The sequence below is a fragment of the Eleutherodactylus coqui genome, unplaced genomic scaffold (assembly GCF_035609145.1).
Source record: "Eleutherodactylus coqui strain aEleCoq1 unplaced genomic scaffold, aEleCoq1.hap1 HAP1_SCAFFOLD_472, whole genome shotgun sequence".
NCBI classification, from domain to species: Eukaryota; Metazoa; Chordata; class Amphibia; order Anura; family Eleutherodactylidae; genus Eleutherodactylus; species Eleutherodactylus coqui.
This window is the reverse complement of record NW_027101854.1, coordinates 58026-74083: the sequence shown is the minus strand read 5'-3', so window position 1 is coordinate 74083 and position 16058 is coordinate 58026. Positions and strand designations below refer to the sequence as shown.

Genomic DNA, 16058 nt, shown 5'->3' with positions numbered 1-16058 from the left:
TCGCGGCCGCCAGCCAGCTTGAGGCCTGGCAAGTACCAGTATGGGTGACCGGCTGGGAATCCAGGTCCTGTTGACTTTTAAGGCCGTGAGTAGGTTTCTTTCCTTTTCGGAAGTGCGTTCGCACTGCAGAAAGCCCATAGGAAAGGAGGAGGAGCTGTCAACGGGCATTCTAAGCTGAATGTGCCTGCTCTCGTCAGATCGCGGCCGCCAGCCAGCTTGAGGCCTGGCAAGTACCAGTATGGGTGACCGGCTGGGAATCCCAGGTCCAGTTGACTTTTAAGGCCGTGAGTAGGTTTCTTTCCCTTTCGGAGGTGCGTTCGCACTGCAGAAAGCCCATAGGAAAGGAGGAGGAGCTGTCAACGGGCAATCTAAGCTGAATGTGCCTGCTCTCGTCAGATCGCGGCCGCCAGCCAGCTTGAGGCCTGGCAAGTACCAGTATGGGTGACCGGCTGGGAATCCCAGGTCCCGTTGACTTTTAAGGCCGTGAGTAGGTTTCTTTTCTTTTCGGAAGTGCGTTCGCACTGCAGAAAGCCCATAGGAAAGGAGGAGGAGCTATCAACGGGCATTCTAAGCTGAATGTGCCTGCTCTCGTCAGATCGCGGCCGCCAGCCAGCTTGAGGCCTGGCAAGTACCAGTATGGGTGACCGGCTGGGAATCCCAGGTCCCGTTGACTTTTAAGGCCGTGAGTAGGTTTCTTTCCTTTTCGGAGGTGCGTTCGCACTGCAGAAAGCCCATAGGAAAGGAGGAGGAGCTGTCAACGGGCATTCTAAGCTGAATGTGCCTGCTCTCGTCAGATCGCGGCCGCCAGCCAGCTTGAGGCCTGGCAAGTACCAGTATGGGTGACCGGCTGGGAATCCCAGGTCCCGTTGACTTTTAAGGCCGTGAGTAGGTTTCTTTCCGTTTCGGAGGTGCGTTCGCACTGCAGAAAGCCCATAGGAAAGGAGGAGGAGCTGTTCAACGGGCATTCTAAGCTGAATGTGCCTGCTCTCGTCAGATCGCGGCCGCCAGCCAGCTTGAGGCCTGGCAAGTACCAGTATGGGTGACCGGCTGGGAATCCCAGGTCCCGTTGACTTTTAAGGCCGTGAGTAGGTTGCTTTCCTTTTCGGAGGTGCGTTCGCACTGCAGAAAGCCCATAGGAAAGGAGGAGGAGCTGTCAACGGGCATTCTAAGCTGAATGTGCCTGCTCTCGTCAGATCGCGGCCGCCAGCCAGCTTGAGGCCTGGCAAGTACCAGTATGGGTGACCGGCTGGGAATCCCAGGTCCCGTTGACTTTTAAGGCCGTGAGTAGGTTGCTTTCCTTTTCGGAGGTGCGTTCGCACTGCAGAAAGCCCATAGAAAAGGAGGAGGAGCTATCAACGGGCATTCTAAGCTGAATGTGCCTGCTCTCGTCAGATCGCGGCCGCCAGCCAGCTTGAGGCCTGGCAAGTACCAGTATGGGTGACCGGCTGGGAATCCCAGGTCCCGTTGACTTTTAAGGCCGTGAGTAGGTTTCTTTCCGTTTCGGAGGTGCGTTCGCACTGCAGAAAGCCCATAGGAAAGGAGGAGGAGCTGTCAACGGGCATTCTAAGCTGAATGTGCCTGCTCTCGTCAGATCGCGGCCGCCAGCCAGCTTGAGGCCTGGCAAGTACCAGTATGGGTGACCGGCTGGGAATCCCAGGTCCCGTTGACTTTTAAGGCCGTGAGTAGGTTGCTTTCCTTTTCGGAGGTGCGTTCGCACTGCAGAAAGCCCATAGGAAAGGAGGAGGAGCTGTCAACGGGCATTCTAAGCTGAATGTGCCTGCTCTCGTCAGATCGCGGCCGCCAGCCAGCTTGAGGCCTGGCAAGTACCAGTATGGGTGACCGGCTGGGAATCCCAGGTCCCGTTGACTTTTAAGGCCGTGAGTAGGTTGCTTTCCTTTTCGGAGGTGCGTTCGCACTGCAGAAAGCCCATAGAAAAGGAGGAGGAGCTGTCAACGGGCATTCTAAGCTGAATGTGCCTGCTCTCGTCAGATCGCGTCCGCCAGCCAGCTTGAGGCCTGGCAAGTACCAGTATGGGTGACCGGCTGGGAATCCCAGGTCCCGTTGACTTTTAAGGCCGTGAGTAGGTTGTTTTCCTTTTCGGAGGTGCGTTCGCACTGCAGAAAGCCCATAGGAAAGGAGGAGGAGCTGTCAACGGGCATTCTAAGCTGAATGTGCCTGCTCTCGTCAGATCGCGGCCGCCAGCCAGCTTGAGGCCTGGCAAGTACCAGTATGGGTGACCGGCTGGGAATCCCAGGTCCCGTTGACTTTTAAGGCCGTGAGTAGGTTGCTTTCCTTTTCGGAGGTGCGTTCGCACTGCAGAAAGCCCATAGGAAAGGAGGAGGAGCTGTCAACGGGCATTCTAAGCTGAATGTACCTGCTCTCGTCAGATCGCGGCCGCCAGCCAGCTTGAGGCCTGGCAAGTACCAGTATGGGTGACCGGCTGGGAATCCCAGGTCCCATTGACTTTAAGGCCGTGAGTAGGTTTCTTTCCGTTTCGGAGGTGCGTTCGCACTGCAGAAAGCCCATAGGAAAGGAGGAGGAGCTGTCAACGGGCATTCTAAGCTGAATGTGCCTGCTCTCGTCAGATTGCGGCCACCAGCCAGCTTGAGGCCTGGCAAGTACCAGTATGGGTGACCGGCTGGGAATCCAGGTCCCGTTGACTTTTAAGGCCGTGAGTAGGTTTCTTTCCTTTTCGGAGGTGCGTTCGCACTGCAGAAAGCCCATAGGAAAGGAGGAGGAGCTGTCAACGGGCATTCTAAGCTGAATGTGCCTGCTCTCGTCAGATCGCGGCCGCCAGCCAGCTTGAGGCCTGGCAAGTACCAGTATGGGTGACCGGCTGGGAATCCCAGGTCCCGTGATTTTTATGGCCGTGAGTAGGTTGCTTTCCTTTTCGGAGGTGCGTTCGCACTGCAGAAAGCCCATATGAAAGGAGGAGGAGCTGTCAACGGGCATTCTAAGCTGAATGTGCCTGCTCTCGTCAGATCGCGGCCGCCAGTCAGCTTGAGGCCTGGCAAGTACCAGTATGGGTGACCGGCTGGGAATCCCAGGTCCCGTTGACTTTTAAGGCCGTGAGTAGGTTTCTTTCCTTTTCGGAGGTGCGTTCGCACTGCAGAAAGCCCATAGGAAAGGAGGAGGAGCTGTCAACGGGCATTCTAAGCTGAATGTGCCTGCTCTCGTCAGATCGCGGCCGCCAGCCAGCTTGAGGCCTGGCAAGTACCAGTATGGGTGACCGGCTGGGAATCCCAGGTCCCGTTGACTTTTAAGGCCGTGAGTAGGTTTCTTTCCTTTTCGGAGGTGCGTTCGCACTGCAGAAAGCCCATAGGAAAGGAGGAGGAGCTGTCAACGGGCATTCTAAGCTGAATGTGCCTGCTCTCGTCAGATCGTGGCCGCCAGCCAGCTTGAGGCCTGGCAAGTACCAGTATGGGTGACCGGCTGGGAATCCCAGGTCCCGTTGACTTTTAAGGCCGTGAGTAGGTTTCTTTCCGTTTCGGAGGTGCGTTCGCACTGCAGAAAGCCCATAGGAAAGGAGGAGGAGCTGTCAACGGGCATTCTAAGCTGAATGTGCCTGCTCTCGTCAGATCGCGGCCGCCAGCCAGCTTGAGGCCTGGCAAGTACCAGTATGGGTGACCGGCTGGGAATCCCAGGTCCCGTTGACTTTTAAGGCCGTGAGTAGGTTTCTTTCCTTTTCGGAGGTGCGTTCGCACTGCAGAAAGCCCATAGGAAAGGAGGAGGAGCTGTCAACGGGCATTCTAAGCTGAATGTGCCTGCTCTCGTCAGATCGCGGCCGCCAGCCAGCTTGAGGCCTGGCAAGTACCAGTATGGGTGACCGGCTGGGAATCCCAGGTCCCGTTGACTTTTAAGGCCGTGAGTAGGTTGCTTTCCTTTTCGGAGGTGCGTTCGCACTGCAGAAAGCCCATAGGAAAGGAAGGAGGAGCTGTCAACGGGCATTCTAAGCTGAATGTACCTGCTCTCGTCAGATCGCGGCCGCCAGCCAGCTTGAGGCCTGGCAAGTACCAGTGTGGGTGACCGGCTGGGAATCCCAGGTCCCGTTGACTTTTAAGGCCGTGAGTAGGTTTCTTTCCTTTTCGGAGGTGCGTTCGCACTGCAGAAAGCCCATAGGAAAGGAGGAGGAGCTGTCAACGGGCATTCTAAGCTGAATGTGCCTGCTCTCGTCAGATCGCGGCCGCCAGCCAGCTTGAGGCCTGGCAAGTACCAGTATGGGTGACCGGCTGGGAATCCCAGGTCCCGTTGACTTTTAAGGCCGTGAGTAGGTTTCTTTCCGTTTCGGAGGTGCGTTCGCACTGCAGAAAGCCCATAGGAAAGGAGGAGGAGCTGTCAACGGGCATTCTAAGCTGAATGTGCCTGCTCTCGTCAGATCGCGGCCGCCAGCCAGCTTGAGGCCTGGCAAGTACCAGTATGGGTGACCGGCTGGGAATCCCAGGTCCCGTTGACTTTTAAGGCCGTGAGTAGGTTGCTTTCCTTTTCGGAGGTGCGTTCGCACTGCAGAAAGCCCATAGGAAAGGAGGAGGAGCTGTCAACGGGCATTCTAAGCTGAATGTGCCTGCTCTCGTCAGATCGCGGCCGCCAGCCAGCTTGAGGCCTGGCAAGTACCAGTATGGGTGACCGGCTGGGAATCCCAGGTCCCGTTGACTTTTAAGGCCGTGAGTAGGTTGCTTTCCTTTTCGGAGGTGCGTTCGCACTGCAGAAAGCCCATAGGAAAGGAGGAGGAGCTGTCAACGGGCATTCTAAGCTGAATGTGCCTGCTCTCGTCAGATCGCGGCCGCCAGCCAGCTTGAGGCCTGGCAAGTACCAGTATGGGTGACCGGCTGGGAATCCCAGGTCCCGTTGACTTTTAAGGCCGTGAGTAGGTTTCTTTCCTTTTCGGAGGTGCGTTCGCACTGCAGAAAGCCCATAGGAAAGGAGGAGGAGCTGTCAACGGGCATTCTAAGCTGAATGTGCCTGCTCTCGTCAGATCGCGGCCGCCAGCCAGCTTGAGGCCTGGCAAGTACCAGTATGGGTGACCGGCTGGGAATCCCAGGTCCCGTTGACTTTTAAGGCCGTGAGTAGGTTGCTTTCCGTTTCGGAGGTGCGTTCGCACTGCAGAAAGCCCATAGGAAAGGGAGGAGGAGCTGTCAACGGGCATTCTAAGCTGAATGTGCCTGCTCTCGTCAGATCGCGGCCGCCAGCCAGCTTGAGGCCTGGCAAGTACCAGTATGGGTGACCGGCTGGGAATCCCAGGTCCCGTTGACTTTTAAGGCCGTGAGTAGGTTTCTTTCCTTTTCGGAGGTGCGTTCGCACTGCAGAAAGCCCATAGGAAAGGAGGAGGAGCTGTCAACGGGCATTCTAAGCTGAATGTGCCTGCTCTCGTCAGATCGCGGCCGCCAGCCAGCTTGAGGCCTGGCAAGTACCAGTATGGGTGACCGGCTGGGAATCCCAGGTCCCGTTGACTTTTAGGCCGTGAGTAGGTTTCTTTCCGTTTCGGAGGTGCGTTCGCACTGCAGAAAGCCCATAGGAAAGGAGGAGGAGCTGTCAACGGGCATTCTAAGCTGAATGTGCCTGCTCTCGTCAGATCGCGGCCGCCAGCCAGCTTGAGGCCTGGCAAGTACCAGTATGGGTGACCGGCTGGAATCCCAGGTCCCGTTGACTTTTAAGGCCGTGAGTAGGTTTCTTTCCTTTTCGGAGGTGCGTTCGCACTGCAGAAAGCCCATAGGAAAGGAGGAGGAGCTGTCAACGGGCATTCTAAGCTGAATGTGCCTGCTCTCGTCAGATCGCGGCCGCCAGCCAGCTTGAGGCCTGGCAAGTACCAGTATGGGTGACCGGCTGGGAATCCCAGGTCCCGTTGACTTTTAAGGCCGTGAGTAGGTTGCTTTCCTTTTCGGAGGTGCGTTCGCACTGCAGAAAGCCCATAGGAAAGGAGGAGGAGCTGTCACGGGCATTCTAAGCTGAATGTGCCTGCTCTCGTCAGATCGCGGCCGCCAGCCAGCTTGAGGCTGGCAAGTACCAGTGTGGGGTGACCGGCTGGGAATCCCAGGTCCCGTTGACTTTTAAGGCCGTGAGTAGGTTTCTTTCCTTTTCGGAGGTGCGTTCGCACTGCAGAAAGCCCATAGGAAAGGAGGAGGAGCTGTCAACGGCATTCTAAGCTGAATGTGCCTGCTCTCGTCAGATCGCGGCCGCCAGCCAGCTTGAGGCCTGGCAAGTACCAGTATGGGTGACCGGCTGGGAATCCCAGGTCCCGTTGACTTTTAAGGCCGTGAGTAGGTTTCTTTCCGTTTCGGAGGTGCGTTCGCACTGCAGAAAGCCCATAGGAAAGGAGGAGGAGCTGTCAACGGGCATTCTAAGCTGAATGTGCCTGCTCTCGTCAGATCGCGGCCGCCAGCCAGCTTGAGGCCTGGCAAGTACCAGTATGGGTGACCGGCTGGGAATCCCAGGTCCCGTTGACTTTTAAGGCCGTGAGTAGGTTGCTTTCCTTTTCGGAGGTGCGTTCGCACTGCAGAAAGCCCATAGGAAAGGAGGAGGAGCTGTCAACGGGCATTCTAAGCTGAATGTGCCTGCTCTCGCCAGATCGCGCCGCCAGCCAGCTTGAGGCCTGGCAAGTACCAGTATGGGTGACCGGCTGGGAATCCCAGGTCCAGTTGACTTTTAAGGCCGTGAGTAGGTTTCTTTCCTTTTCGGAGGTGCGTTCGCACTGCAGAAAGCCCATAGGAAAGGAGGAGGAGCTGTCAACGGGCATTCTAAGCTGAATGTGCCTGCTCTCGTCAGATCGCGGCCGCCAGCCAGCTTGAGGCCTGGCAAGTACCAGTATGGGTGACCGGCTGGGAATCCCAGGTCCCGTTGACTTTTAAGGCCGTGAGTAGGTTGCTTTCCTTTTCGGAGGTGCGTTCGCACTGCAGAAAGCCCATAGGAAAGGAGGAGGAGCTGTCAACGGGCATTCTAAGCTGAATGTACCTGCTCTCGTCAGATCGCGGCCGCCAGCCAGCTTGAGGCCTGGCAAGTACCAGTGTGGGTGACCGGCTGGGAATCCCAGGTCCCGTTGACTTTTAAGGCCGTGAGTAGGTTTCTTTCCGTTTCGGAGGTGCGTTCGCACTGCAGAAAGCCCATAGGAAAGGAGGAGGAGCTGTCAACGGGCATTCTAAGCTGAATGTGCCTGCTCTCGTCAGATCGCGGCCGCCAGCCAGCTTGAGGCCTGGCAAGTACCAGTATGGGTGACCGGCTGGGAATCCCAGGTCCCGTTGACTTTTAAGGCCGTGAGTAGGTTGCTTTCCTTTTCGGAGGTGCGTTCGCAATGCAGAAAGCCCATAGGAAAGGAGGAGGAGCTGTCAACGGGCATTCTAAGCTGAATGTGCCTGCTCTCGTCAGATCGCGGCCGCCAGCCAGCTTGAGGCCTGGCAAGTACCAGTATGGGTGACCGGCTGGGAATCCCAGGTCCAGTTGACTTTTAAGGCCGTGAGTAGGTTTCTTTCCTTTTCGGAGGTGCGTTCGCACTGCAGAAAGCCCATAGGAAAGGAGGAGGAGCTGTCAACGGGCAATCTAAGCTGAATGTGCCTGCTCTTGTCAGATCGCGGCCGCCAGCCAGCTTGAGGCCTGGCAAGTACCAGTATGGGTGACCGGCTGGGAATCCCAGGTCCCGTTGACTTTTAAGGCCGTGAGTAGGTTTCTTTCCTTTTCGGAAGTGCGTTCGCACTGCAGAAAGCCCATAGGAAAGGAGGAGGAGCTATCAACGGGCATTCTAAGCTGAATGTGCCTGCTCTCGTCAGATCGCGGCCGCCAGCCAGCTTGAGGCCTGGCAAGTACTAGTATGGGTGACCGCTGGGAATCCCAGGTCCCGTTGACTTTTAAGGCCGTGAGTAGGTTTATTTCCTTTTCGGAGGTGCGTTCGCACTGCAGAAAGCCCATAGGAAAGGAGGAGGAGCTGTCAACGGGCATTCTAAGCTGAATGTGCCTGCTCTCGTCAGATCGCGGCCGCCAGCCAGCTTGAGGCCTGGCAAGTACCAGTATGGGTGACCGGCTGGGAATCCCAGGTCCCGTTGACTTTTAAGGCCGTGAGTAGGTTTCTTTCCGTTTCGGAGGTGCGTTCGCACTGCAGAAAGCCCATAGGAAAGGAGGAGGAGCTGTCAACGGGCATTCTAAGCTGAATGTGCCTGCTCTCGTCAGATCGCGGCCGCCAGCCAGCTTGAGGCCTGGCAAGTACCAGTATGGGTGACCGGCTGGGAATCCCAGGTCCCGTTGACTTTTAAGGCCGTGAGTAGGTTGCTTTCCTTTTCGGAGGTGCGTTCGCACTGCAGAAAGCCCATAGGAAAGGAGGAGGAGCTGTCAACGGGCATTCTAAGCTGAATGTGCCTGCTCTCGTCAGATCGCGGCCGCCAGCCAGCTTGAGGCCTGGCAAGTACCAGTATGGGTGACCGGCTGGGAATCCCAGGTCCAGTTGACTTTAAGGCCGTGAGTAGGTTTCTTTCCTTTTCGGAGGTGCGTTCGCACTGCAGAAAGCCCATAGGAAAGGAGGAGGAGCTGTCAACGGGCATTCTAAGCTGAATGTGCCTGCTCTCGTCAGATCGCGGCCGCCAGCCAGCTTGAGGCCTGGCAAGTACCAGTATGGGTGACCGGCTGGGAATCCCAGGTCCCGTTGACTTTTAAGGCCGTGAGTAGGTTTCTTTCCTTTTCGGAGGTGCGTTCGCACTGCAGAAAGCCCATAGGAAAGGAGGAGGAGCTGTCAACGGGCATTCTAAGCTGAATGTGCCTGCTCTCGTCAGATCGCGGCCGCCAGCCAGCTTGAGGCCTGGCAAGTACCAGTATGGGTGACCGGCTGGGAATCCCAGGTCCCGTTGACTTTTAAGGCCGTGAGTAGGTTTCTTTCCGTTTCGGAGGTGCGTTCGCACTGCAGAAAGCCCATAGGAAAGGAGGAGGAGCTGTCAACGGGCATTCTAAGCTGAATGTGCCTGCTCTCGTCAGATCGCGGCCGCCAGCCAGCTTGAGGCCTGGCAAGTACCAGTATGGGTGACCGGCTGGGAATCCCAGGTCCCGTTGACTTTTAAGGCCGTGAGTAGGTTTCTTTCCTTTTCGGAGGTGCGTTCGCACTGCAGAAAGCCCATAGGAAAGGAGGAGGAGCTGTCAACGGGCATTCTAAGCTGAATGTGCCTGCTCTCGTCAGATCGCGGCCGCCAGCCAGCTTGAGGCCTGGCAAGTACCAGTATGGGTGACGGCTGGGAATCCCAGGTCCAGTTGACTTTTAAGGCCGTGAGTAGGTTTCTTTCCTTTTCGGAGGTGCGTTCGCACTGCAGAAAGCCCATAGGAAAGGAGGAGGAGCTGTCAACGGGCATTCTAAGCTGAATGTGCCTGCTCTCGTCAGATCGCGGCCGCCAGCCAGCTTGAGGCCTGGCAAGTACCAGTATGGGTGACCGGCTGGGAATCCCAGGTCCCGTTGACTTTTAAGGCCGTGAGTAGGTTGCTTTCCTTTTCGGAGGTGCGTTCGCACTGCAGAAAGCCCATAGGAAAGGAGGAGGAGCTGTCAACGGGCATTCTAAGCTGAATGTACCTGCTCTCGTCAGATCGCGGCCGCCAGCCAGCTTGAGGCCTGGCAAGTACCAGTGTGGGTGACCGGCTGGGAATCCCAGGTCCCGTTGACTTTTAAGGCCGTGAGTAGGTTTCTTTCCTTTTCGGAGGTGCGTTCGCACTGCAGAAAGCCCATAGGAAAGGAGGAGGAGCTGTCAACGGGCATTCTAAGCTGAATGTGCCTGCTCTCGTCAGATCGCGGCCGCCAGCCAGCTTGAGGCCTGGCAAGTACCAGTATGGGTGACCGGCTGGGAATCCCAGGTCCCGTTGACTTTTAAGGCCGTGAGTAGGTTTCTTTCCGTTTCGGAGGTGCGTTCGCACTGCAGAAAGCCCATAGGAAAGGAGGAGGAGCTGTCAACGGGCATTCTAAGCTGAATGTGCCTGCTCTCGTCAGATCGCGGCCGCCAGCCAGCTTGAGGCCTGGCAAGTACCAGTATGGGTGACCGGCTGGGAATCCCAGGTCCCGTTGACTTTTAAGGCCGTGAGTAGGTTGCTTTCCTTTTCGGAGGTGCGTTCGCAATGCAGAAAGCCCATAGGAAAGGAGGAGGAGCTGTCAACGGGCATTCTAAGCTGAATGTGCCTGCTCTCGTCAGATCGCGGCCGCCAGCCAGCTGAGGCCTGGCAAGTACCAGTATGGGTGACCGGCTGGGAATCCCAGGTCCAGTTGACTTTTAAGGCCGTGAGTAGGTTTCTTTCCTTTTCGGAGGTGCGTTCGCACTGCAGAAAGCCCATAGGAAAGGAGGAGGAGCTGTCAACGGGCAATCTAAGCTGAATGTGCCTGCTCTTGTCAGATCGCGGCCGCCAGCCAGCTTGAGGCCTGGCAAGTACCAGTATGGGTGACCGGCTGGGAATCCCAGGTCCCGTTGACTTTTAAGGCCGTGAGTAGGTTTCTTTCCTTTTCGGAAGTGCGTTCGCACTGCAGAAAGCCCATAGGAAAGGAGGAGGAGCTATCAACGGGCATTCTAAGCTGAATGTGCCTGCTCTCGTCAGATCGCGGCCGCCAGCCAGCTTGAGGCCTGGCAAGTACTAGTATGGGTGACCGGCTGGGAATCCCAGGTCCCGTTGACTTTTAAGGCCGTGAGTAGGTTTATTTCCTTTTCGGAGGTGCGTTCGCACTGCAGAAAGCCCATAGGAAAGGAGGAGGAGCTGTCAACGGGCATTCTAAGCTGAATGTGCCTGCTCTCGTCAGATCGCGGCCGCCAGCCAGCTTGAGGCCTGGCAAGTACCAGTATGGGTGACCGGCTGGGAATCCCAGGTCCCGTTGACTTTTAAGGCCGTGAGTAGGTTTCTTTCCGTTTCGGAGGTGCGTTCGCACTGCAGAAAGCCCATAGGAAAGGAGGAGAGCTGTCAACGGGCATTCTAAGCTGAATGTGCCTGCTCTCGTCAGATCGCGGCCGCCAGCCAGCTTGAGGCCTGGCAAGTACCAGTATGGGTGACCGGCTGGGAATCCCAGGTCCCGTTGACTTTTAAGGCCGTGAGTAGGTTGCTTTCCTTTTCGAGTGCGTTCGCACTGCAGAAAGCCCATAGGAAAGGAGGAGGAGCTGTCAACGGGCATTCTAAGCTGAATGTGCCTGCTCTCGTCAGATCGCGGCCGCCAGCCAGCTTGAGGCCTGGCAAGTACCAGTATGGGTGACCGGCTGGGAATCCCAGGTCCAGTTGACTTTTAAGGCCGTGAGTAGGTTTCTTTCCTTTTCGGAGGTGCGTTCGCACTGCAGAAAGCCCATAGGAAAGGAGGAGGAGCTGTCAACGGGCATTCTAAGCTGAATGTGCCTGCTCTCGTCAGATCGCGGCCGCCAGCCAGCTTGAGGCCTGGCAAGTACCAGTATGGGTGACCGGCTGGGAATCCCAGGTCCCGTTGACTTTTAAGGCCGTGAGTAGGTTGCTTTCCTTTTCGGAGGTGCGTTCGCACTGCAGAAAGCCCATAGGAAAGGAGGAGGAGCTGTCAACGGGCATTCTAAGCTGAATGTGCCTGCTCTCGTCAGATCGCGGCCGCCAGCCAGCTTGAGGCCTGGCAAGTACCAGTATGGGTGACCGGCTGGGAATCCCAGGTCCCGTTGACTTTTAAGGCCGTGAGTAGGTTTCTTTCCTTTTCGGAGGTGCGTTCGCACTGCAGAAAGCCCATAGGAAAGGAGGAGGAGCTGTCAACGGGCATTCTAAGCTGAATGTGCCTGCTCTCGTCAGATCGCGGCCGCCAGCCAGCTTGAGGCCTGGCAAGTACCAGTATGGGTGACCGGCTGGGAATCCCAGGTCCCGTTGACTTTTAAGGCCGTGAGTAGGTTTCTTTCCGTTTCGGAGGTGCGTTCGCACTGCAGAAAGCCCATAGGAAAGGAGGAGGAGCTGTCAACGGGCATTCTAAGCTGAATGTGCCTGCTCTCGTCAGATCGCGGCCGCCAGCCAGCTTGAGGCCTGGCAAGTACCAGTATGGGTGACCGGCTGGGAATCCCAGGTCCCGTTGACTTTTAAGGCCGTGAGTAGGTTTCTTTCCTTTTCGGAGGTGCGTTCGCACTGCAGAAAGCCCATAGGAAAGGAGGAGGAGCTGTCAACGGGCATTCTAAGCTGAATGTGCCTGCTCTCGTCAGATCGCGGCCGCCAGCCAGCTTGAGGCCTGGCAAGTACCAGTATGGGTGACCGGCTGGGAATCCCAGGTCCCGTTGACTTTTAAGGCCGTGAGTAGGTTGCTTTCCTTTTCGGAGGTGCGTTCGCACTGCAGAAAGCCCATAGGAAAGGAGGAGGAGCTGTCAACGGGCATTCTAAGCTGAATGTACCTGCTCTCGTCAGATCGCGGCCGCCAGCCAGCTTGAGGCCTGGCAAGTACCAGTGTGGGTGACCGGCTGGGAATCCCAGGTCCCATTGACTTTTAAGGCCGTGAGTAGGTTTCTTTCCTTTTCGGAGGTGCGTTCGCACTGCAGAAAGCCCATAGGAAAGGAGGAGGAGCTGTCAACGGGCATTCTAAGCTGAATGTGCCTGCTCTCGTCAGATCGCGGCCGCCAGCCAGCTTGAGGCCTGGCAAGTACCAGTATGGGTGACCGGCTGGGAATCCCAGGTCCCGTTGACTTTTAAGGCCGTGAGTAGGTTTCTTTCCGTTTCGGAGGTGCGTTCGCACTGCAGAAAGCCCATAGGAAAGGAGGAGGAGCTGTCAACGGGCATTCTAAGCTGAATGTGCCTGCTCTCGTCAGATCGCGGCCGCCAGCCAGCTTGAGGCCTGGCAAGTACCAGTATGGGTGACCGGCTGGGAATCCCAGGTCCCGTTGACTAGGCGTGCCGTCGGTTCGCTTTCCTATGGCTTCTGCAGTGCGAACGCACCTCGAAAAGGAAAGCAACCTAGCTCACGGCCTTAAAAGTCAACGGGACCTGGGATTCCCAGCCGGTCACCCATACTGGTACTTGCCAGGCCTCAAGCTGGCTGGCGGCCGCGATCTGACGAGAGCAGGCACATTCAGCTTAGAATGCCCGTTGACAGCTCCTCCTCCTTTCCTATGGGCTTTCTGCAGTGCGAACGCACCTCCGAAACGGAAAGAAACCTACTCACGGCCTTAAAAGTCAACGGGACCTGGGATTCCCAGCCGGTCACCCATACTGGTACTTGCCAGGCCTCAAGCTGGCTGGCGGCCGCGATCTGACGAGAGCAGGCACATTCAGCTTAGAATGCCCGTTGACAGCTCCTCCTCCTTTCCTATGGGCTTTCTGCAGTGCGAACGCACCTCCGAAAAGGAAAGAAACCTACTCACGGCCTTAAAAGTCAATGGGACCTGGGATTCCCAGCCGGTCACCCACACTGGTACTTGCCAGGCCTCAAGCTGGCTGGCGGCCGCGATCTGACGAGAGCAGGTACATTCAGCTTAGAATGCCCGTTGACAGCTCCTCCTCCTTTCCTATGGGCTTTCTGCAGTGCGAACGCACCTCCGAAAAGGAAAGCAACCTACTCACGGCCTTAAAAGTCAACGGGACCTGGGATTCCCAGCCGGTCACCCATACTGGTACTTGCCAGGCCTCAAGCTGGCTGGCGGCCGCGATCTGACGAGAGCAGGCACATTCAGCTTAGAATGCCCGTTGACAGCTCCTCCTCCTTTCCTATGGGCTTTCTGCAGTGCGAACGCACCTCCGAAAAGGAAAGAAACCTACTCACGGCCTTAAAAGTCAACGGGACCTGGGATTCCCAGCCGGTCACCCATACTGGTACTTGCCAGGCCTCAAGCTGGCTGGCGGCCGCGATCTGACGAGAGCAGGCACATTCAGCTTAGAATGCCCGTTGACAGCTCCTCCTCCTTTCCTATGGGCTTTCTGCAGTGCGAACGCACCTCCGAAACGGAAAGAAACCTACTCACGGCCTTAAAAGTCAACGGGACCTGGGATTCCCAGCCGGTCACCCATACTGGTACTTGCCAGGCCTCAAGCTGGCTGGCGGCCGCGATCTGACGAGAGCAGGCACATTCAGCTTAGAATGCCCGTTGACAGCTCCTCCTCCTTTCCTATGGGCTTTCTGCAGTGCGAACGCACCTCCGAAAAGGAAAGAAACCTACTCACGGCCTTAAAAGTCAACGGGACCTGGGATTCCCAGCCGGTCACCCATACTGGTACTTGCCAGGCCTCAAGCTGGCTGGCGGCCGCGATCTGACGAGAGCAGGCACATTCAGCTTAGAATGCCCGTTGACAGCTCCTCCTCCTTTCCTATGGGCTTTCTGCAGTGCGAACGCACCTCCGAAAAGGAAAGCAACCTACTCACGGCCTTAAAAGTCAACGGGACCTGGGATTCCCAGCCGGTCACCCATACTGGTACTTGCCAGGCCTCAAGCTGGCTGGCGGCCGCGATCTGACGAGAGCAGGCACATTCAGCTTAGAATGCCCGTTGACAGCTCCTCCTCCTTTCCTATGGGCTTTCTGCAGTGCGAACGCACCTCCGAAAAGGAAAGAAACCTACTCACGGCCTTAAAAGTCAACTGGACCTGGGATTCCCAGCCGGTCACCCATACTGGTACTTGCCAGGCCTCAAGCTGGCTGGCGGCCGCGATCTGACGAGAGCAGGCACATTCAGCTTAGAATGCCCGTTGACAGCTCCTCCTCCTTTCCTATGGCTTTCTGCAGTGCGAACGCACCTCCGAAAAGGAAAGCAACCTACTCACGGCCTTAAAAGTCAACGGGACCTGGGATTCCCAGCCGGTCACCCATACTGGTACTTGCCAGGCCTCAAGCTGGCTGGCGGCCGCGATCTGACGAGAGCAGGCACATTCAGCTTAGAATGCCCGTTGACAGCTCCTCCTCCTTTCCTATGGGCTTTCTGCAGTGCGAACGCACCTCCGAAACGGAAAGAAACCTACTCACGGCCTTAAAAGTCAACGGGACCTGGGATTCCCAGCCGGTCACCCATACTGGTACTTGCCAGGCCTCAAGCTGGCTGGCGGCCGCGATCTGACGAGAGCAGGCACATTCAGCTTAGAATGCCCGTTGACAGCTCCTCCTCCTTTCCTATGGGCTTTCTGCAGTGCGAACGCACCTCCGAAAAGGAAATAAACCTACTCACGGCCTTAAAAGTCAACGGGACCTGGGATTCCCAGCCGGTCACCCATACTAGTACTTGCCAGGCCTCAAGCTGGCTGGCGGCCGCGATCTGACGAGAGCAGGCACATTCAGCTTAGAATGCCCGTTGATAGCTCCTCCTCCTTTCCTATGGGCTTTCTGCAGTGCGAACGCACTTCCGAAAAGGAAAGAAACCTACTCACGGCCTTAAAAGTCAACGGGACCTGGGATTCCCAGCCGGTCACCCATACTGGTACTTGCCAGGCCTCAAGCTGGCTGGCGGCCGCGATCTGACAAGAGCAGGCACATTCAGCTTAGATTGCCCGTTGACAGCTCCTCCTCCTTTCCTATGGGCTTTCTGCAGTGCGAACGCACCTCCGAAAAGGAAAGAAACCTACTCACGGCCTTAAAAGTCAACTGGACCTGGGATTCCCAGCCGGTCACCCATACTGGTACTTGCCAGGCCTCAAGCTGGCTGGCGGCCGCGATCTGACGAGAGCAGGCACATTCAGCTTAGAATGCCCGTTGACAGCTCCTCCTCCTTTCCTATGGGCTTTCTGCATTGCGAACGCACCTCCGAAAAGGAAAGCAACCTACTCACGGCCTTAAAAGTCAACGGGACCTGGGATTCCCAGCCGGTCACCCATACTGGTACTTGCCAGGCCTCAAGCTGGCTGGCGGCCGCGATCTGACGAGAGCAGGCACATTCAGCTTAGAATGCCCGTTGACAGCTCCTCCTCCTTTCCTATGGGCTTTCTGCAGTGCGAACGCACCTCCGAAACGGAAAGAAACCTACTCACGGCCTTAAAAGTCAACGGGACCTGGGATTCCCAGCCGGTCACCCATACTGGTACTTGCCAGGCCTCAAGCTGGCTGGCGGCCGCGATCTGACGAGAGCAGGCACATTCAGCTTAGAATGCCCGTTGACAGCTCCTCCTCCTTTCCTATGGGCTTTCTGCAGTGCGAACGCACCTCCGAAAAGGAAAGAAACCTACTCA

The 16058-nt window shown here is 56.8% G+C and overlaps 73 pseudogenes; 57 read left to right on the top strand and 16 right to left on the bottom strand.

Annotated features, from left to right (window-relative positions):
- The first annotated feature begins 156 nt into the window (after nt 1-156).
- On the top strand, nt 157-275 carry LOC136592288 (5S ribosomal RNA; annotated as a pseudogene).
- An 80-nt stretch (nt 276-355) lies between these two features.
- Nucleotides 356-474, top strand: LOC136592209 (5S ribosomal RNA; annotated as a pseudogene).
- Nucleotides 475-554: 80 nt separating this feature from the next.
- LOC136592217 (5S ribosomal RNA) lies at nt 555-673 on the top strand (annotated as a pseudogene).
- Nucleotides 674-753: 80 nt separating this feature from the next.
- On the top strand, nt 754-872 carry LOC136592155 (5S ribosomal RNA; annotated as a pseudogene).
- An 81-nt stretch (nt 873-953) lies between these two features.
- On the top strand, nt 954-1072 carry LOC136592201 (5S ribosomal RNA; annotated as a pseudogene).
- Nucleotides 1073-1152: 80 nt separating this feature from the next.
- On the top strand, nt 1153-1271 carry LOC136592154 (5S ribosomal RNA; annotated as a pseudogene).
- Nucleotides 1272-1351: 80 nt separating this feature from the next.
- On the top strand, nt 1352-1470 carry LOC136592216 (5S ribosomal RNA; annotated as a pseudogene).
- An 80-nt stretch (nt 1471-1550) lies between these two features.
- LOC136592153 (5S ribosomal RNA) lies at nt 1551-1669 on the top strand (annotated as a pseudogene).
- Nucleotides 1670-1749: 80 nt separating this feature from the next.
- Nucleotides 1750-1868, top strand: LOC136592152 (5S ribosomal RNA; annotated as a pseudogene).
- An 80-nt stretch (nt 1869-1948) lies between these two features.
- On the top strand, nt 1949-2067 carry LOC136592272 (5S ribosomal RNA; annotated as a pseudogene).
- An 80-nt stretch (nt 2068-2147) lies between these two features.
- On the top strand, nt 2148-2266 carry LOC136592151 (5S ribosomal RNA; annotated as a pseudogene).
- Nucleotides 2267-2346: 80 nt separating this feature from the next.
- On the top strand, nt 2347-2465 carry LOC136592193 (5S ribosomal RNA; annotated as a pseudogene).
- Nucleotides 2466-2544: 79 nt separating this feature from the next.
- LOC136592245 (5S ribosomal RNA) lies at nt 2545-2662 on the top strand (annotated as a pseudogene).
- A 278-nt stretch (nt 2663-2940) lies between these two features.
- On the top strand, nt 2941-3059 carry LOC136592242 (5S ribosomal RNA; annotated as a pseudogene).
- Nucleotides 3060-3139: 80 nt separating this feature from the next.
- On the top strand, nt 3140-3258 carry LOC136592149 (5S ribosomal RNA; annotated as a pseudogene).
- An 80-nt stretch (nt 3259-3338) lies between these two features.
- LOC136592244 (5S ribosomal RNA) lies at nt 3339-3457 on the top strand (annotated as a pseudogene).
- Nucleotides 3458-3537: 80 nt separating this feature from the next.
- On the top strand, nt 3538-3656 carry LOC136592148 (5S ribosomal RNA; annotated as a pseudogene).
- An 80-nt stretch (nt 3657-3736) lies between these two features.
- Nucleotides 3737-3855, top strand: LOC136592147 (5S ribosomal RNA; annotated as a pseudogene).
- Nucleotides 3856-3936: 81 nt separating this feature from the next.
- Nucleotides 3937-4055, top strand: LOC136592138 (5S ribosomal RNA; annotated as a pseudogene).
- An 80-nt stretch (nt 4056-4135) lies between these two features.
- Nucleotides 4136-4254, top strand: LOC136592146 (5S ribosomal RNA; annotated as a pseudogene).
- Nucleotides 4255-4334: 80 nt separating this feature from the next.
- LOC136592145 (5S ribosomal RNA) lies at nt 4335-4453 on the top strand (annotated as a pseudogene).
- An 80-nt stretch (nt 4454-4533) lies between these two features.
- LOC136592144 (5S ribosomal RNA) lies at nt 4534-4652 on the top strand (annotated as a pseudogene).
- An 80-nt stretch (nt 4653-4732) lies between these two features.
- LOC136592143 (5S ribosomal RNA) lies at nt 4733-4851 on the top strand (annotated as a pseudogene).
- An 80-nt stretch (nt 4852-4931) lies between these two features.
- On the top strand, nt 4932-5050 carry LOC136592142 (5S ribosomal RNA; annotated as a pseudogene).
- Nucleotides 5051-5131: 81 nt separating this feature from the next.
- On the top strand, nt 5132-5250 carry LOC136592141 (5S ribosomal RNA; annotated as a pseudogene).
- Nucleotides 5251-5330: 80 nt separating this feature from the next.
- On the top strand, nt 5331-5449 carry LOC136592139 (5S ribosomal RNA; annotated as a pseudogene).
- Nucleotides 5450-5726: 277 nt separating this feature from the next.
- On the top strand, nt 5727-5845 carry LOC136592137 (5S ribosomal RNA; annotated as a pseudogene).
- Nucleotides 5846-6321: 476 nt separating this feature from the next.
- Nucleotides 6322-6440, top strand: LOC136592136 (5S ribosomal RNA; annotated as a pseudogene).
- Nucleotides 6441-6718: 278 nt separating this feature from the next.
- LOC136592135 (5S ribosomal RNA) lies at nt 6719-6837 on the top strand (annotated as a pseudogene).
- An 80-nt stretch (nt 6838-6917) lies between these two features.
- LOC136592127 (5S ribosomal RNA) lies at nt 6918-7036 on the top strand (annotated as a pseudogene).
- Nucleotides 7037-7116: 80 nt separating this feature from the next.
- Nucleotides 7117-7235, top strand: LOC136592134 (5S ribosomal RNA; annotated as a pseudogene).
- Nucleotides 7236-7315: 80 nt separating this feature from the next.
- On the top strand, nt 7316-7434 carry LOC136592286 (5S ribosomal RNA; annotated as a pseudogene).
- Nucleotides 7435-7514: 80 nt separating this feature from the next.
- LOC136592304 (5S ribosomal RNA) lies at nt 7515-7633 on the top strand (annotated as a pseudogene).
- Nucleotides 7634-7713: 80 nt separating this feature from the next.
- Nucleotides 7714-7831, top strand: LOC136592299 (5S ribosomal RNA; annotated as a pseudogene).
- An 80-nt stretch (nt 7832-7911) lies between these two features.
- Nucleotides 7912-8030, top strand: LOC136592133 (5S ribosomal RNA; annotated as a pseudogene).
- An 80-nt stretch (nt 8031-8110) lies between these two features.
- LOC136592132 (5S ribosomal RNA) lies at nt 8111-8229 on the top strand (annotated as a pseudogene).
- An 80-nt stretch (nt 8230-8309) lies between these two features.
- Nucleotides 8310-8428, top strand: LOC136592285 (5S ribosomal RNA; annotated as a pseudogene).
- Nucleotides 8429-8507: 79 nt separating this feature from the next.
- LOC136592131 (5S ribosomal RNA) lies at nt 8508-8626 on the top strand (annotated as a pseudogene).
- Nucleotides 8627-8706: 80 nt separating this feature from the next.
- Nucleotides 8707-8825, top strand: LOC136592130 (5S ribosomal RNA; annotated as a pseudogene).
- Nucleotides 8826-8905: 80 nt separating this feature from the next.
- LOC136592129 (5S ribosomal RNA) lies at nt 8906-9024 on the top strand (annotated as a pseudogene).
- A 278-nt stretch (nt 9025-9302) lies between these two features.
- LOC136592128 (5S ribosomal RNA) lies at nt 9303-9421 on the top strand (annotated as a pseudogene).
- An 80-nt stretch (nt 9422-9501) lies between these two features.
- On the top strand, nt 9502-9620 carry LOC136592115 (5S ribosomal RNA; annotated as a pseudogene).
- Nucleotides 9621-9700: 80 nt separating this feature from the next.
- On the top strand, nt 9701-9819 carry LOC136592126 (5S ribosomal RNA; annotated as a pseudogene).
- Nucleotides 9820-9899: 80 nt separating this feature from the next.
- Nucleotides 9900-10018, top strand: LOC136592125 (5S ribosomal RNA; annotated as a pseudogene).
- A 278-nt stretch (nt 10019-10296) lies between these two features.
- Nucleotides 10297-10415, top strand: LOC136592303 (5S ribosomal RNA; annotated as a pseudogene).
- An 80-nt stretch (nt 10416-10495) lies between these two features.
- LOC136592196 (5S ribosomal RNA) lies at nt 10496-10614 on the top strand (annotated as a pseudogene).
- An 80-nt stretch (nt 10615-10694) lies between these two features.
- LOC136592123 (5S ribosomal RNA) lies at nt 10695-10813 on the top strand (annotated as a pseudogene).
- Nucleotides 10814-10892: 79 nt separating this feature from the next.
- LOC136592122 (5S ribosomal RNA) lies at nt 10893-11011 on the top strand (annotated as a pseudogene).
- A 78-nt stretch (nt 11012-11089) lies between these two features.
- LOC136592284 (5S ribosomal RNA) lies at nt 11090-11208 on the top strand (annotated as a pseudogene).
- An 80-nt stretch (nt 11209-11288) lies between these two features.
- On the top strand, nt 11289-11407 carry LOC136592121 (5S ribosomal RNA; annotated as a pseudogene).
- An 80-nt stretch (nt 11408-11487) lies between these two features.
- Nucleotides 11488-11606, top strand: LOC136592120 (5S ribosomal RNA; annotated as a pseudogene).
- An 80-nt stretch (nt 11607-11686) lies between these two features.
- On the top strand, nt 11687-11805 carry LOC136592119 (5S ribosomal RNA; annotated as a pseudogene).
- Nucleotides 11806-11885: 80 nt separating this feature from the next.
- Nucleotides 11886-12004, top strand: LOC136592118 (5S ribosomal RNA; annotated as a pseudogene).
- An 80-nt stretch (nt 12005-12084) lies between these two features.
- LOC136592117 (5S ribosomal RNA) lies at nt 12085-12203 on the top strand (annotated as a pseudogene).
- Nucleotides 12204-12283: 80 nt separating this feature from the next.
- LOC136592204 (5S ribosomal RNA) lies at nt 12284-12402 on the top strand (annotated as a pseudogene).
- Nucleotides 12403-12482: 80 nt separating this feature from the next.
- On the top strand, nt 12483-12601 carry LOC136592116 (5S ribosomal RNA; annotated as a pseudogene).
- An 80-nt stretch (nt 12602-12681) lies between these two features.
- On the top strand, nt 12682-12800 carry LOC136592114 (5S ribosomal RNA; annotated as a pseudogene).
- An 85-nt stretch (nt 12801-12885) lies between these two features.
- Nucleotides 12886-13004, bottom strand: LOC136592113 (5S ribosomal RNA; annotated as a pseudogene).
- Nucleotides 13005-13084: 80 nt separating this feature from the next.
- On the bottom strand, nt 13085-13203 carry LOC136592112 (5S ribosomal RNA; annotated as a pseudogene).
- An 80-nt stretch (nt 13204-13283) lies between these two features.
- On the bottom strand, nt 13284-13402 carry LOC136592203 (5S ribosomal RNA; annotated as a pseudogene).
- An 80-nt stretch (nt 13403-13482) lies between these two features.
- Nucleotides 13483-13601, bottom strand: LOC136592111 (5S ribosomal RNA; annotated as a pseudogene).
- An 80-nt stretch (nt 13602-13681) lies between these two features.
- On the bottom strand, nt 13682-13800 carry LOC136592110 (5S ribosomal RNA; annotated as a pseudogene).
- An 80-nt stretch (nt 13801-13880) lies between these two features.
- On the bottom strand, nt 13881-13999 carry LOC136592109 (5S ribosomal RNA; annotated as a pseudogene).
- Nucleotides 14000-14079: 80 nt separating this feature from the next.
- Nucleotides 14080-14198, bottom strand: LOC136592108 (5S ribosomal RNA; annotated as a pseudogene).
- Nucleotides 14199-14278: 80 nt separating this feature from the next.
- Nucleotides 14279-14397, bottom strand: LOC136592107 (5S ribosomal RNA; annotated as a pseudogene).
- Nucleotides 14398-14477: 80 nt separating this feature from the next.
- On the bottom strand, nt 14478-14596 carry LOC136592283 (5S ribosomal RNA; annotated as a pseudogene).
- Nucleotides 14597-14675: 79 nt separating this feature from the next.
- On the bottom strand, nt 14676-14794 carry LOC136592106 (5S ribosomal RNA; annotated as a pseudogene).
- An 80-nt stretch (nt 14795-14874) lies between these two features.
- LOC136592105 (5S ribosomal RNA) lies at nt 14875-14993 on the bottom strand (annotated as a pseudogene).
- An 80-nt stretch (nt 14994-15073) lies between these two features.
- Nucleotides 15074-15192, bottom strand: LOC136592195 (5S ribosomal RNA; annotated as a pseudogene).
- An 80-nt stretch (nt 15193-15272) lies between these two features.
- Nucleotides 15273-15391, bottom strand: LOC136592302 (5S ribosomal RNA; annotated as a pseudogene).
- An 80-nt stretch (nt 15392-15471) lies between these two features.
- LOC136592282 (5S ribosomal RNA) lies at nt 15472-15590 on the bottom strand (annotated as a pseudogene).
- An 80-nt stretch (nt 15591-15670) lies between these two features.
- Nucleotides 15671-15789, bottom strand: LOC136592103 (5S ribosomal RNA; annotated as a pseudogene).
- Nucleotides 15790-15869: 80 nt separating this feature from the next.
- LOC136592102 (5S ribosomal RNA) lies at nt 15870-15988 on the bottom strand (annotated as a pseudogene).
- Between the last annotated feature and the right edge of the window lie 70 nt (nt 15989-16058).